Raw genomic sequence first — 15,015 nt, forward strand, 5'->3', positions numbered from 1 at the left:
GAGCAGGACCTTCTGTATCAACGGAACAGAGAATTCCAAAATTGAGGTTAGAGAGAAGAGAGAGCTGAAAGAATTGCTGTTAATTCTACGTGGCTCCAGCAATGAGTGAGGGGTGGGGCATGCAGAACTGGTTGAAATAGATACAGGACAGATTCTGAAAGGCCTCATGAGTCATGCTAAGAAGTCTGGACATTGGACCAGAATCCATTGAATAATTTTAAGCATGCAAGAGCTTGAAAAAAAAAAAAAGGCAGATATATTTAAGGAAAAGATTACTCTGGCTGAAGTGTGGCAGATGGATTGAAGAAGAAGGCTGGAGTTGAGGAGACCAGTTAGGAGGCTTTGCAGAAATCAAAGCAGCATACAAATGACAGTGGCCTATATTAAGGAAAAAGTAAAGCAACAGAGAGAAATAGGCATATTTAAATGGTTCTAAGGTGTTAGAATTGGTAAGATTTGTTGGCTGCCTGGAATGAGGTGAAAAGAAGGAGCTAAATAAGACAAAAGAGACAAAGGTAAGACCTAGTTCTACAGCTTTCGACAACTAAGTTGATAGTTGACATTTCCCAAGGTGAAAAAGATATGTTTGGTAAGGAAGGTGACAAATTCACATTTGGACATGCTAGTTTGTTTAAAGTATCTTGTTGAAATAGCCCTAGTTTCTGTACTGATCCCAGAAATCTGAGGCAGATTTAGACGCAGACTAAGTCCATTACAACTAATGGATGAAACAAATCTAAGTACCTATCATAGCAGTTAGAAGCAATAATTTTCATACATTCAAAACAAATTGCATTTATAATATAAAAGTATTATTTTTTTCTTATAAAAGTCTTTATGAAATGCAAAGGTAGCGGGACATGGCGGCTCACACCTGTAGTCCCAGCTGTTCGGAATTCTGAGGCAGGAGGATCACTTTTCTTATAAAAATCTTTATGAAATGCAAAGGTAGAAGGGCATGGTGGTTCATGCTTGTAGACCCAGCTACTTGGGAGCTGAAGCAGGAGGATTGCTTGAGTCCAGGAGTTCAAGACTACGGTGCACTATGATTGTGCCTGTGAATAGCCACTGTGCTCCAGCCTGGGCAACATAGTGAGACCCCATCTCAAAATTTTTTAAAGAAATGCAAAGGTTTACAAAGAGCAAACTGTTTCTGAGAGTCAAGTTATTGTAATTATCCTGAATTGCAACTAATCTATGAAAATCTATTATCCTGAATGGCACCACAGACTAAGTTACCACAAATGATGCTCTGTATGCTTTAGGAATTAATTATGAGTATATCTGTACAGGTGAGACACATATTTTTGCACTTACAGCTACATGACATGCAAGCACTAAAATAACATATTGAATTGAACATACAGATTGAGCATCCCTAATTTTAAATCCGACATGCTCCAAAATTCAAAACTTTTTCAGCACCAACATGATGGTACAGGTTACCCTAAACACCTTGTTGTAACAGTAAATAAATATAAGAAAATGATTGCTTGAAAAAAAAAAATGATTGCTTGTTGGTAGCATGTAAATTCAGAGTCGGAAATGATAGTGGTGTCAAACAACCACAGATTGTCCACGTAGGTGGCTGAGATAGTGACAGTTTTGCTTTCTGGTGGTTCAATGTACACAAACTTTGTTTCATGCACAAAATTATTAAAAATATTATAAAATATTAGGCTGGGAGCTGTGGATCACACCTGTAATCTCAGCACTTTGGAAGATCGAGGTGGGTGGATCACGAGGTCAGGAGTTCAAGACCAGCCTGGCCAACATGGTGAAACCCTGTCTCTACTAAAAATACAAAAATTAGCCGGGTGTGGTGGCGGGCGCCTGTAGTCCCAGCTACTCGGGAAGCTGAGGCAAGGGAATTGCTTGAACCTGGGAGGCGGAGGTTGCAGTGAGTCAAGACTGCGTCATTGCACTCCAGCCTGAGCAACATAGTGAGACTCCCTCTCAAAAAAAAAATAAAAATAAAAATAAATATATATATGTATATAATAAAATATTATTTTCAGGCTATGTGTGTAATGTGTATACAAAGCATAAATGAATTTTGTGTTTATATTTAGGTCCCATCCCAGGTATTCCAGAGTATGCTAAGTATTCCCAAGTATTCCAAAATCCAGAAAAATTCAACATCTGAAGCACTTCTGTTCCCCGGTATTATTGATAGGAAATACTCAACTTGTATATACCCACATATATTTTTAAACATATATAATTTCTTATATTTTATCTTGCTTGACTCTACAAAAGATATTAGAATAAAGATACAAGAACTATTCAAAATGCAAACATCTATAACCCCTAGTTTATATTGGCAATTATGGACAGCAATTATTAATTAAGAGCTAATTAACTGAACTACTTTTATGTGTTTCAACCTATTTTCATTTATTACATAATTTTTAATTTACTAAATATGTACTTAGCATGTATATGTAAACCTAATAATGTTTCTGGAATACTAGCAGATCCATTCTGACATCAACATCCAGATTGTTGCCTTTTATTGCTAGGAAAACCACAAGTGTGATGCAATGGCACAGGTCGTATCCTGACGGTGGTGGTAATTCCTAGTCTTCCCAGAGAGGCTGCAACCAAGTGGCATGTCACTGCAGCGGCAGATGAACCATTTAAAAGGAAGCATTTTGCTTCGAAGAAGAAAGCTAAGGGTTTTCAAATGGAATATGAAGCTGTGGCATCCAGTTCTGCTTCCAGTGCATCAGTTCTCATCTCTTTACAATGAATGTCACCTTCTACCTCCTTACCTGATGTACATAGCATTCTAGAGGACCTGATAACTGTACTTGTACAAGAAAGGGGAAGAACGTAAAATTCACCAAGCTCCACCATTGTGTTTTAGAATATTCTATTTAAAGATACAACATTGTAATGCTGAACTTCTGCAAGCAGGTAAGAAGACCATTCGAAAGGCGAAAGGAAGGTACAGATTGTGGAGCAACATCATATATGCTCATCAGACAGACAGAATAACATAAGCAGCATGGGAGACTTTTGCCCCTTATCCAGTCAGAGTGTAGGATGAGAGATAGGAATCCACTGTTTCCACTGTTGTTCTCAGCTCTTTTATATCTTCTCTGTGAACCTCTTACTACTCTATGAGTGATTGCAGAGTTTAAAGCAATGCGTTTTTCCTACTCGATAGCCCTCTTTGTTATATTCCAAACCATGTTTAATGTATAATGATACACACATTATACATTCATACATGCATATTAGTGAATAGGTTTGTGTACACAGTACCATGAATACTATTCTTTAGAGATGACTTACAGAATTTAAACCAACCCCAATATAAATCTGACTTCATGCTCCACACACGTAAGTAAAAGCCAAAATGTCATCCCCCACACCAGCTCTGACTCAGAGGGAAGCTCCATCATTTATGTTCCAAGAGCATTTTGCAGAAAGAGCTTTGATTCATAGTGCTAAGAGAAAGAAACACCCCAGTGTGCACTTGGCATATTTCACTGTATAGCTAGCTACCAAAGCAAGGGTTCTGCACCAAGAGACACATTTCATTCTCATCATGGAAGTCAAGCTCAAGAATCAGAACATTTTGCTGACCAACTGGTTAGTTTCCAATTTAAGCAGCAATGGGAAGTTCCCACTCTTTCCAAGCCAATGAAAGTTTTGGTTTTTGTTGGACCAGCTTCATGTAAATGACACTGACTGACAGTTGATTCAGAACAATCAAGCCCAATTTGATGTACTATTCCTTTATCAAATTAGCCTAAATTGCATGCAAAGCCCCTCAGTGGGTTTTAAAATGCAGTTGTATGTCAGACCTTGCTATAGGTGCATTTGAATTTAATATTTGCAAATTAAATTGTACGTTGAACATTTTATGGAAGTTCACTTTTAAAATGCATTTCCTGCATCAGGCATTTCTAAAGTAAAGTGAGTAACTACCTGCTCATTTATCTTTTTGTTTGAATACGGATTTTAATATACTTAATTTGTTTAAAGCAAAAACCTTTCTAGAGCTAACATTTTATCTTTAGGACTTTTGGGGATTGATTGTTTCTTTGCAGGCTAAACAACATAATAACAGTTATGTCCCACCAACATTGTGGTATTATTATCTTTACATTGCAGGGAAGAGAGCAAGGCACAGATGCTTCTGGTTATGATTCCAAGATCAGTCACCTGCCTCCTTCATGGATAGTAAGGTAGGGAATCGTTGTTATCTGAGTTCTGGTTCAGTGTCCTGTTCACTGCTCTACTGTCTACTGCAAGAAGAAAGGGAAAGTACGTGTATGAAAAATAGAGAAATGGCTGCTAATCATGTAAGTCATGAGAAAGCCTATCAATGGCTTTGAAATAGCTCATAAAGGGAAAAACAGAGACTCTACTAATAAATTCAGTGCCTGATTAGCATAAATCTTTTTATAGCCTTGGGATTTTCCATGGTTTAATCCTTTGTGAAATAAAATGCGCCATAATGGTTTATAACACACCATCCTGTGGCAGGTTTTGTTTTGGGGAAATGATACATATGTCTTCATAAAACGAATGATTCAGAGCACATCTCTTTACACCTATATGCTTGTTTTTAAGGGCAGGGTCTACACATTCACATTTTCATGAATATGAATATGAAATATTGATTAATCCATATTAATTTAACTAATATAAAAGATGGTGCTCTAAGATCCCAGCATTTATTTTTCCTTCACTTAGCCTGAAACAATACTACAAGGAAATTCAACTGGACATTATCTAATAGATTTAAAACATGAAATAAAGAAAGCAATGAAAATGTGACAGAAACAAGCTCCTCTCATTCAGGAAGGAAGGAATGAAACAGACCAGACGGAATCTGATTGTTGTTCTACTAGGAGTAGTTTGAGAGAAAATATCAGCCTAGTAAAATGTATTTCCTTTTTGCATCTTGCCTACTTAGCTGCTGACATTCCACAGTCTCATATTATTCTCTGAATAAATTATACTCATTTTGTTTAAAAAATTTTTTACATACATTTAAATAGTGCAGTTTTCTGGGGAAGAGGAACTGCGCTGAGCTGTGCGTTATACTAATGGCTTTTGGTGCAGAATGAGTCATCATGGTTTTTATTTATTCATTCATCCTTGGATCCTTTTAAAAGTCTCCAAGGCCCTAATGACCATCATCATTATCATCAGTAAAAACTGCTTTCTGGTGAAAAGGCAATAGGCATTAAATTTAGAGGCAGCATTAAATTATCGGTAAAGAGGACTTGAAATAGTACTGCATGCATATTCCTGGACACAATATACTGAAAGTTCATATAGCAGCACTCAAGCAATCTTTTTTATAAAGTTTGTCATTAAGATATTCTCTTCTCTTTTCAAGGCAATACATTTAGCTCAGAAGAAAATAAAATATAGGCCAGTTTCTATGCTCCAGGTATAAACACTGGAAGTCAAAGGTTTCAGCCGTAAGAAGGTTCTTAGGCCAGGCACGGTGGCTCACACCTGTATTTCCCAGCACTTTGGGAGGCCGAGGCGGGCGGATCATGAGGTCAGGAGATCAAGACCATCCTGGCTAACACAGTAAAACCCCGTCTGTACTGAAAATGCAAAAAATTAGCCGGGCGTGGTGGCGGGTGCCTGTAGTCCCAGCTACTCGGGAGGCTGAGGCAGGAGAATGGCGTGAACCCGTGAGGCGGAGCTTGCAGTAAGCCAAGATGGTGCCACTGCACTCCAGCCTGGGCAACAGAGTGAGACTCTGTCTAAAAAAAAAGAAAAAAAAAAAAACTCTTAGTTATAAATAAAACTTTCTAAAAAGTATCAGTATTAAAATTTTATTTCAAGCATTTCCCCTACCTACTTCAGTTCCTTGAATGTAATAAACATTGCCTAGTGAGTAAAAAACAGTGAGAAGAGTTTTAATAAACTTTGTCAAGTCTTTTTTGTCTCAGACGTACTTTAAATATCCCAATGTCATTCAATAAGCTAATAGAGGTCTTACTTCTCATGTAATCTCCAGCAACAGAATTAGACTAGATCCACAGGGCCAAAATCCACTCATTCAGGGATGAACTTAGCGTGGCATCTGAAAGTATGGGAAAATTAGTACCTTGTGATAAATCAAGAGCATCATTACACTTGGCAGTCTTCATAACTTTCCTTTATCCACAATCCCATCATAATTTGGGTAGTCGATAACATTCAGAAAGATATCAGGAAGAGAAAGAACTAGAGAAGTTGACTTCTTAGGTTTGTGGAAACATTGTAGGTTACTTCAAAGTCACCTACTGAATTTGAAGCAAGGCTGAGTTACAGATCATTATCTGCTATATATAAATGGTTCATTCTATTAAACTATCTGTCTAACCTTAGGCGTTGCCAGATGTCTGATATTGAAGCAGGTGGTCTGGTATTTCAACTTTCTGCCTTGTGGTTTTTTTTTGTTTTTTTTTTAAAAAGGCGTAAAATCTCTGTATGGAAGAGAATACCATGTAATTTGCAGTGTAGCTTCTGTTACAGGCTGTGGTCAATGAATTTTCTAGCTCTATGAATGTGGTTCTTTTTTAATTTGGTAAAAATTTTTTTTAATTGAAAGTAAGTGTAACATATCTTTTTGAAAGCAACTGACAATCTCTTCAAAGCCTCAGTGTCCTGTTCTATAAAATGGAAATGCTAGCTAGCCTTGTTCAGATTTAGGGTGGCTATAGTAATCAACTGAGATGATCTGTGTCAAATAGTTTTTGTTCGTTGTTAGGAATTGTACCAATGCAAGTTGTTGCTGTTGCTCTTTTTGTTATTCTTCTGAGTCTTCCAGTGGTTTTAAAAAGGATAAAATTGTGTTTTCACTCTTTATCACATTCTTTAATAAACAGGCTTTTGTTTGCCCCCAGATTTTAAAGCATAATTTAAAGCTATGTCTAGTTTTATTGTTGATTGTTGTAAATAGATTTCCCTAATCTGGGTGTATAGTGAGGCAGAGGTTGTTGAAGAGAATTTGCTTCCATTGACACTCTAAATTCTTCCGGCTCTTCAGTACTTCTACAAAGTGGAAAATGACTTCTTTAATCAGAGCCTTCCTGTTGCCTCTTGCAAAGTCATGTCTTACCTCTCTTAAGCTCCTCTTCCCTGCTGCTTGAGAATGATAGCATTTTCTCCCTCCAGCTTGCCCCACCTCCCTTACCAGAGCAAATTGGCTGATGCCTCATCTCAGTAGCAGACTGATGATGGGGTCTCCTTTGGAAAGAATTCTGCAATTTCACATTTTTTTCATCATCCTTTTTGTTTTAATCCTTAACATTACAATTACTCACTTTTTAAAAGAACTCTGAATGAAATGTATGTAGTTTATTTTGCATTCTTACTACATTAATAGCATCTTTATTATCTTTTAACTGCCTATAAAACATTAATGGAGATGAAAACAAGATCTTGTACTTCTATGGTTCATGTTTTTGAGCTGGAAAATCATTCTTAACTCTCAGTATTATAAGAGAGGAAAAACATCTTTTTCCCTCTATTCTTCCAAGTTCTTGACTGGGGCTGCTTTAACGAAAGACAGATTAATAGGAAAAAGGCATACAAATTTATTTAATGTAAGTTTTTTTGTGACACAGGAGCCTTCATAAGAAGTGAAGACCCAAAGAAATGTTTATATCTGACCATTTTTATGCTAGGTTTGATGACAAGTGGAAAGTCATGGAAAAATCAGTTAGGACAAAGAGTGTAAAATAAGTGTAATAAATAAAGGGGAAGCCTAGGAAGGCCTGTTAGTTCTGATTCGCCTCAGTGTCCCATATTCAAAGGTAAGAATGCTCCTTTCCTCAGGGTAGAAGGAGGGCACCTCCCATGTGAGAGGCTTATAACCTGCTTCACGGGAAAAGGCCAGGGAGAACTTCCTGTCGTTTATCAAATTCCTTCAGCTTAAAATATTCAATATGCCAAGGTGCCATATTTTGGCATAAAATATTCTGAACCCCATCATTTTCAGAAGTTAAATAATGCTCTACACTGTCACCAGGTTTAGCATGTATGTTAGGTAATTTAATCTTTTTTGTTACTCTAAGAAACCTGGCCCCAAATTTACTGATAATGAGGTATAACAGTTAAAACTTCATAGACATTTTGAATTGTATTGATAGCTGGGAGTTTCTGGACAATTCAAAACTTTCTAAATCTTGTATACTCTACAGACTTCTGAAGTCAAATTGCCGTCCTGAAATTTCAGTTGTTCAGAATTATATATTAAGATTAGCTGGTGAAGTAGACTTGGGTCTTCTAATTACTCATCACAATAACTTAAGAAAACATGTTTAAACTAATTAAAGGTTTAAGCAATGTTTGCAGTGGAAATAACTTTTGGGCTCAGCATTTGCCCAATTCACCACACTAAGAACAAAATATTCTAATCCTTCAAATAGATTAAATTGAGTGCTGAAAAATTCAATTTCACACAGTATCTACAAGTATATTTATATAGGACTGAAATTAATTATGTAGAACAATTTGAGTTTCAATACCTATAGTTATGGAATTTGGAAATGTAAAAAACGGAGAGCTTTTATTGTTATTGATATATTTGAAAGCTTCACCACCAACCCTCCTCTTCAGCAAATTTTTATATGGCTTTTAAAAAATTTCTTTAAAATGAATTTTAGTTCTCTATAAGTAAATCAAAGAGTGTTCCACTAAAGTGAACTATATAATAAGATGAGGCATTGTTTCAACTGTACAAAACTGAGAATTCAATCTGACAAATATTTATTGGGGCACATAGATTAATAAGACAAAATCCCTGCCTACTTACAATTTAAGTCTTAGAATAAATACAATTTAAGTGTGTAATAAAGTTGTCAGACTGAGAGCTCAACTCAGTTCATGTGGTGGCAACTGTATTTGGGTGATCCTAATAGTCCTAAGTATTGATCTAGAAGAAGGCCAGTAGAGCAATTCTTATCATCCAATCTTTTACCCATGTTTGGGATAAGCCTCACTTTGGAGAAAATGTTATACATGTAAGTTTACCAAACAGGTAAGCTTAAGGGGAGAAGTGAATTAATTATTCTATTACAAAATAGGGGGGATGCTCTCTTTCCTAAAAGATTCATTGTTAAGGTCATTTAACTAGCAAACACCTGTAGTGGCATTAACATAGAATCAATTTTGCAAAAAAATCAATTTACATTTAATTTTCCAAAAGTGACAGCCCATAAGGCCAACGCCTAGAATGGTGATGATTATAGAGTGAACATTTTATAAGATGAGGACATCTTTCAAAAGTTGACATATTTGGTTGGCATTCACTGTTAAACTGACAGAGTACCTGATCATTCCCGCCAAGCCAAAGGCAAAGGGTAAAAATATGGCAAGGGACTCTTCTAAAATTTGGCTTCTTTTTCCACCCACAGAAATGCTATATTATTATAATTCAAAACAGAATATGGGCAATAAAATAGTTTTATACTAAACTGTTAATTTAGAATGAATACGTTAAAAAATAAACAAACAGTTGCTGACTGCATAAAGGAGAAATTTTCACTGCTGATACTTACAGTTTTTTTTAAGAAAGCAGTGATTTTGCCAAGTTTCATAGTTCAGGCGTTAGAACTCTGCCACTGCTCCAAAAAATAAAAATAAATAATAACTAGTTAATTTAGTGCTTGGGGAAATGGATTAGATTGTAATGTATGCAAGCAATTAAGCAACACTGACTTGATTCACTGGGATGTCTAAAATGGCATTTTAAAAAATGAAAGTAGCTAAATTTGGCCCTGATAAAATATATAGCAGCAATGGGTTAGGAATTTCGCAGTTTTGCCCAAAGAGTCCAATCAAACAACCCATATATTAGGTGGCCGTTAACATGCTGGCAGCTGAATTTTTTACGTCAGTTTCCAAGGTTGCACAGTAATTACATCTGCTGTGCGTCATTTTGGCAGCATATTTTATAAAAGTTTTACAGGTTTGCTGGGAAGTGATTATTCAAAGTCACCTTTTATAGATTCTACCATGAATATTAGACAATTCTTTGAAAATATTAGTGTTTACCACTCACATTGCTTCTGGTTTAGGTGTGGCTGGTATTTGAGGGTTTAGTATAGTATATGAGTAGAACTTCCTTTTCTTTGTAGACCCTCTGTTCCCTAGCATTACTAGTTTATGTTCCCACTGAGCTACTGCTGGAACAAAATAAATCCAGTTGCCTTTTGCTGTTCAAGGCCAACCAAACAACCATGGAAAGAATTTGTTGTTCTGAGCATTTGTCCTAGCATGTCATTACAAGGTAGTGATGTGCAATATCATGACCAATGCAGTCCACAAAGGGGTTGCTCATTTAAAGTGCTGACGAATTTAGATGTAATATTTTTGTGCTTGCCCTTTTATTCTTATTACCAATTATATCCAGTCAGTGCCCAAAGATGTATTTGAGGCTGTGATTGGATAAATACTTAGCATAACTTTTAGATCCACTGCTTATTAAATCAAATATGCATTAGCTTATTCTATTTGCATTAGTACATTTTCACAGCTGAATGAAAAGTCCTGGTCGTTTCTTCAGATTAATATTTTAAACACATCTTACTGTTTTGTTTCAGGGATGGCATCATATTAATTTTAGGCTATAAAGGCCAGGTAAGAAAAATAACAAGTTGCATTTTAGAGAATGTTGCATGATTTCACTTCAGTCAATATCAGTGTTGGAACTGGGGAATCAGTATTGGAATTCAGGAGGGGGAAAGATAAATAGCAGTAAAACTTGGGCTCTAGGGAAGGTTAAAAACTAAAAGGGAAGAGAACAAACTACTCTTGTTTTCTGGGATCAGTAGCAGCCTCAGCACAATCTCCAGCAAAGCCCAGATAATATGTGATACCTCTAGCTAAAAAGATGTGGGGGTCAGAAGATGATGGTTGGCATAGTAGAACCAATGTTTTTCACCTTTCTGCTCACCAAGGATCCAAAAGGCAAATGCAGTTGTGTTTTCTCCGTTTTCCTCACTCTTTCGCCATGGGAGTAAGCATGTTTGTAAGCTTTGCTGATTCCTCTGCCTTTGCCACCTTGAAATCTTCTATTTACATGGTCTGTGTGTTGTGACCACTTGCTTATGGGGTTCCCTCACTTCTCCTCATTCAAAGGAGAACACATTTTTGAAATCAGATTTTAGACCTTAAAATTCACTAATAGCAATTTCTACATTTTTGGAAAAGCATTTGAAAACTGCTTATTCATCCAACACATATCTAGAGAGGGTCTGCTCTTGGGTGGAGGCTCTTCTTAGCAGTGTGGGTTCAGTGGTAAAGACAAACATCTTGTCTTCATGGAGTCTACATTCTGATGGAAGAGAGTTGATTAAAAAATTATTAAAGTGCTGTGAAGAGAAAAAAGCAGGGTAAGGGAGAGAGAAAAACAAGTTAGTCACTATTTTAGATAAAACGTTCAAGAAAGGCCTTTGTGAGGAAGTGACATGTGTACAGACCTAGATGAAGTGGGGGAATGAGTCCTGCCACGCTCTGTGAGTAGAGTATTTCAGAAGGACTAACTAGCTCCTGCAAAGGCTTTGAGGCAAGAACACAATTAACTTGCTTAGAAGCAGCAAATGCAGCTAGAACAGAGAAAATAAGCAAAACTTTGGAAAGATGGAGATATAAACAGTGGCCGGATGATGGAGAACATTTGAGATCCTACTTAGGCGCTGAATTTTATTCTGAATGTCCTGGGATGCCATGAAGGATTTCATGCAGGGAAAGTAGCATTTTCTGACTCATCTTTCTAAAATATATCTTGGCTGCTGTGTGGAGAATATTATGAAGGACCTAGGGTTGGGCATGTGAAAGACTGGGGATCCATTAGAAGACTGTACTATAATTTATGCTAACATTGTACATCTCTTGGGGTACATTAGTAGCAGTTGAGGTGGCAAGAAATAATCAAGATGCAGGGTATATATTGAAGACTTGATAGGATGTTGGTGAATTTGAATGAGGAATGCGGGAAAGAAAGTCAAGGATGGGCCCTGGCCCTTTAGCCTGAGCAAGTGCAAAAATACTGGTGCCACTTATCAAAATGGGGTAACCTGCGGGGGAGCAGTTTGGAAGGCAAAGAGGAGTGTATTAGTCAGTTTGGGCTGCTATAACAAAATACCAACAACTGGGTGCTTAAACAACAGAAATTTGTTTCTCACAGTTCTAGAGGCTGAGAAGTCCAAGATCAAGGTGCTGGTTGATTTGCTTCCTGTTGAGGGCTCTCTTGCTGGCATCTTTCTGTGTTTTCACATGGCAGAGAAAGAAAGAGAGTGAGAATGAGAGAGAAAAAGAGAGAGAGAGAGAGCAGTAGCAAGCTAGCTCTTGGTTTCTCTTCTAAAAAGATACTAATCCCATCAAACCAGAACCTCACTCTCATGACCTCGTCCAACCCCAATTACCTCCCAAAAGCTCCATCTCCAAATACCATCACATTGGAGATTAGCGTTTCAGCATATGAACTTGGGGGAGACACAAACTTTCCATCCATACCAGGGAGATATGGTTTTGGTCATTTTTCTGCTTTTCTTAACTACAGGTGCAGACTTGTTTATCAGTCATTCAAGTAAAGATGAATAGTCAGCTACAGGAGTGTGGAGCTCAGGGAGAGTTTGAGAGAGGAGGTATAAATCCGGAAGACTTCTCATAAAGATTTAAAACCACAAAAGGGATGTGAACACCTAGGAAGTTGAAGGAGGAGGAAAAATGCCAAGGACTGAAAGAGTTGGCGGATTCAGTAAGGAGACTGAGAAGAAGTTCCTGAGGCAACAAGAATACTAGCAGAGTATTGTGTCTCAGAAACCAAAGAAAGAATACTGTGTTTTAAGAGAAGAGAGAGAGACAGAGCTTAATTGCGTCAAATGCCGTTGATGGGTCAAATAAGATAAGAACTAAGAACTGACCTTTGATCCTAAGTGAAATAACACAGGAACAGAAAACCAAATACCATAGGTACTCACTATTAAGTGGAAGCTAAACGTTGAGTACACATGAACACAAAGAGGGGAAGAATAGACACAGGGGCCTAATGAGGCAGTGTGAGAGGAGATTGAGGGTCAAAAAACTACCTACTGGATACTATAGGTAGTGATTTTGTCACTACCTGGGTGACAAAATCATTTGTACACCAAACTCCAGCAACACGCAATTTACCCATGTAACAAACCCACACATGTACCCCCTAAACCTAAAATAAAAGTTGAGAAAAGAAAAAATAAAGAACTGACTATTGACTATAGCTAGAAGGAGAACGCTGGGGATCCTGACAAGAATGGTTTCTGTGGGAAAATGGAGAAGACAGCCTGAATGGAGTGGGCTAGAAAGAGAAGTGAAGAGGTGAATAAGGAAAGCCTACACATGGAAGCCTTTTGAAGGTTTTATTTTGCTGCAAGGTAGAGAGAAGAAATGGGACAATAATTAGGATGTGTGGTCTAGAGAGGAATTTTTTTTTTCAACTTTTAGTTTAGATGCAGGGGATACATGTGCACGTTTGTTACAAAGGTATATTGCATGATGTTGAGTACGATTGAACCTATCACCCAGGTAGTGAGCATAGTACCCAGTAGGTAGTTTTTCAATCCTTCCCCTACTTCTTCTCCCTTCTTGTATTCTCCAGTCTATTGTTTCCAACTTTATGTCCATATGTACTCAGTGTTTAGCTCCTTCCTATAAGTGAGAACATGCAGTATTTGGTTTTCTTTTTCTACATTAGTTTGCTTAGGATAATGGTCTCCAGCTCCATCCATGTTGCTGCAAAGGATGTGACTTTCTTTTTTATGACTATGTAGTATTCCATAGTGTTTATCTACCACATTTTCTCTATCCAATCCACCATTGATGGGTACCAGGTTGACTCTATGTTTTTCTTACTGTGAATAGTGCTGTGATGAGCATACAGATGCATGTGTCTTTTTGGTAGAATGACTTATTTTCCTTTGGATATATAGGCAGTAATGGGATTGCTGAGTCGAATAGTAGTTCTCAGTTCTTTGAGAAACCTCCAAACTGCTTTCCACAGTGGCTGAACAAATTTACATCCCCACCAACAGTATATAAACGTTTCTTTTTCTCTGCAGCTCTGCCAACACCTGTTATTTATTTACTTATTTATTTATTTATTTATTTATTTATTTTTTACTTTTTAGTAGAAGCTATTCTGACTGCTATGAGATGGTATCTCTTTGTGGTTTTGATGGGCATTACTCTGATGGTTAGTGATAATGAGCATTTTTTCATGTTTCTTGGCCACTTGTATGTCTTAGAGAAGAGTTTTTTAAATGAGAGATACTACAGCCTGCATTTATGCTGATTCAGTAGAAAAGTCGAAGCTGAAGATACAAGAGAAAGAATAGCTGTAGAAGTGAGTGGTCCGGAAGGAATGAGATGCATTGCAGACGTAGAGGAGCTGGTCTTACATGGGAACGCAGTTCCCATCGTAAAGGAAGAAAACGCAGAGCACACGGGGGTAGATTCCATAGTGGGAAGATAAAGTAATTCTTTTCTGATTTCTCAGTCTTGTATTGAAATAAGAGGCAAGTTCATTAGCTGAGAGTGAGGAGTAGAGAGAAATGTTGCAAGTTGGGGAAAAGGAAAGGGTATGGGTGTGAAACACCAGCTTAAAAAAGTGGAAGTATACATTGACTATATAAATATAGTGAGATTGCTGAAGGCCCATTTAAGATCAGTAACTATAAATTTAAGATGAGGCCAATGAGTGTTTCTCTATTTAAAATGAGCTTAGCCTGTGTTTTTTCCTAGCCAACTTTGCTACCTGATGCAGATAGTAGGTGGAGAGTTGGATTTTTAAAGAAGGTTAGCAAGATGAGGATTTTTCTATGTGAGTAAAGTCAGAGGTAGTCAGAAGTAGAGAGACAGGAGGGATTTTTTTTTGTTTTTTGCTTTTTTATCATTTCCAGTATTCTTTTGCTAAAACCAATTTCCCTAACTAAAATCCATTGTGTATGCTGGTATGTAGGAGTTCAATTTTTTCTTAGTCATGCCATAACTAAAAAATTCAAAAGC

General features: G+C 37.2%; 1 long non-coding RNA gene across 2 annotated transcripts in view; it reads left to right on the plus strand.

The window, feature by feature from the left end:
* The window catches only part of LOC110743669, a 118,123-nt gene that overhangs the window by 41,460 nt on the left and 61,648 nt on the right, over positions 1 to 15,015 (plus strand). Inside the window, exons 2-3 of one of the 2 annotated variants that reach the window (XR_004185212.1) lie at positions 2,523 to 2,919; positions 4,126 to 4,199. This is a non-coding gene — a long non-coding RNA (uncharacterized LOC110743669). Of the gene's footprint in view, positions 1 to 1,940; positions 2,920 to 4,125; positions 4,200 to 15,015 lie in introns of those variants that run through there. The other variant, XR_004185211.1, reaches the window with a different exon arrangement.

Source organism: Papio anubis, chromosome 7 (assembly GCF_008728515.1).
Source record: "Papio anubis isolate 15944 chromosome 7, Panubis1.0, whole genome shotgun sequence".
NCBI classification, from domain to species: domain Eukaryota; kingdom Metazoa; phylum Chordata; class Mammalia; order Primates; family Cercopithecidae; genus Papio; species Papio anubis.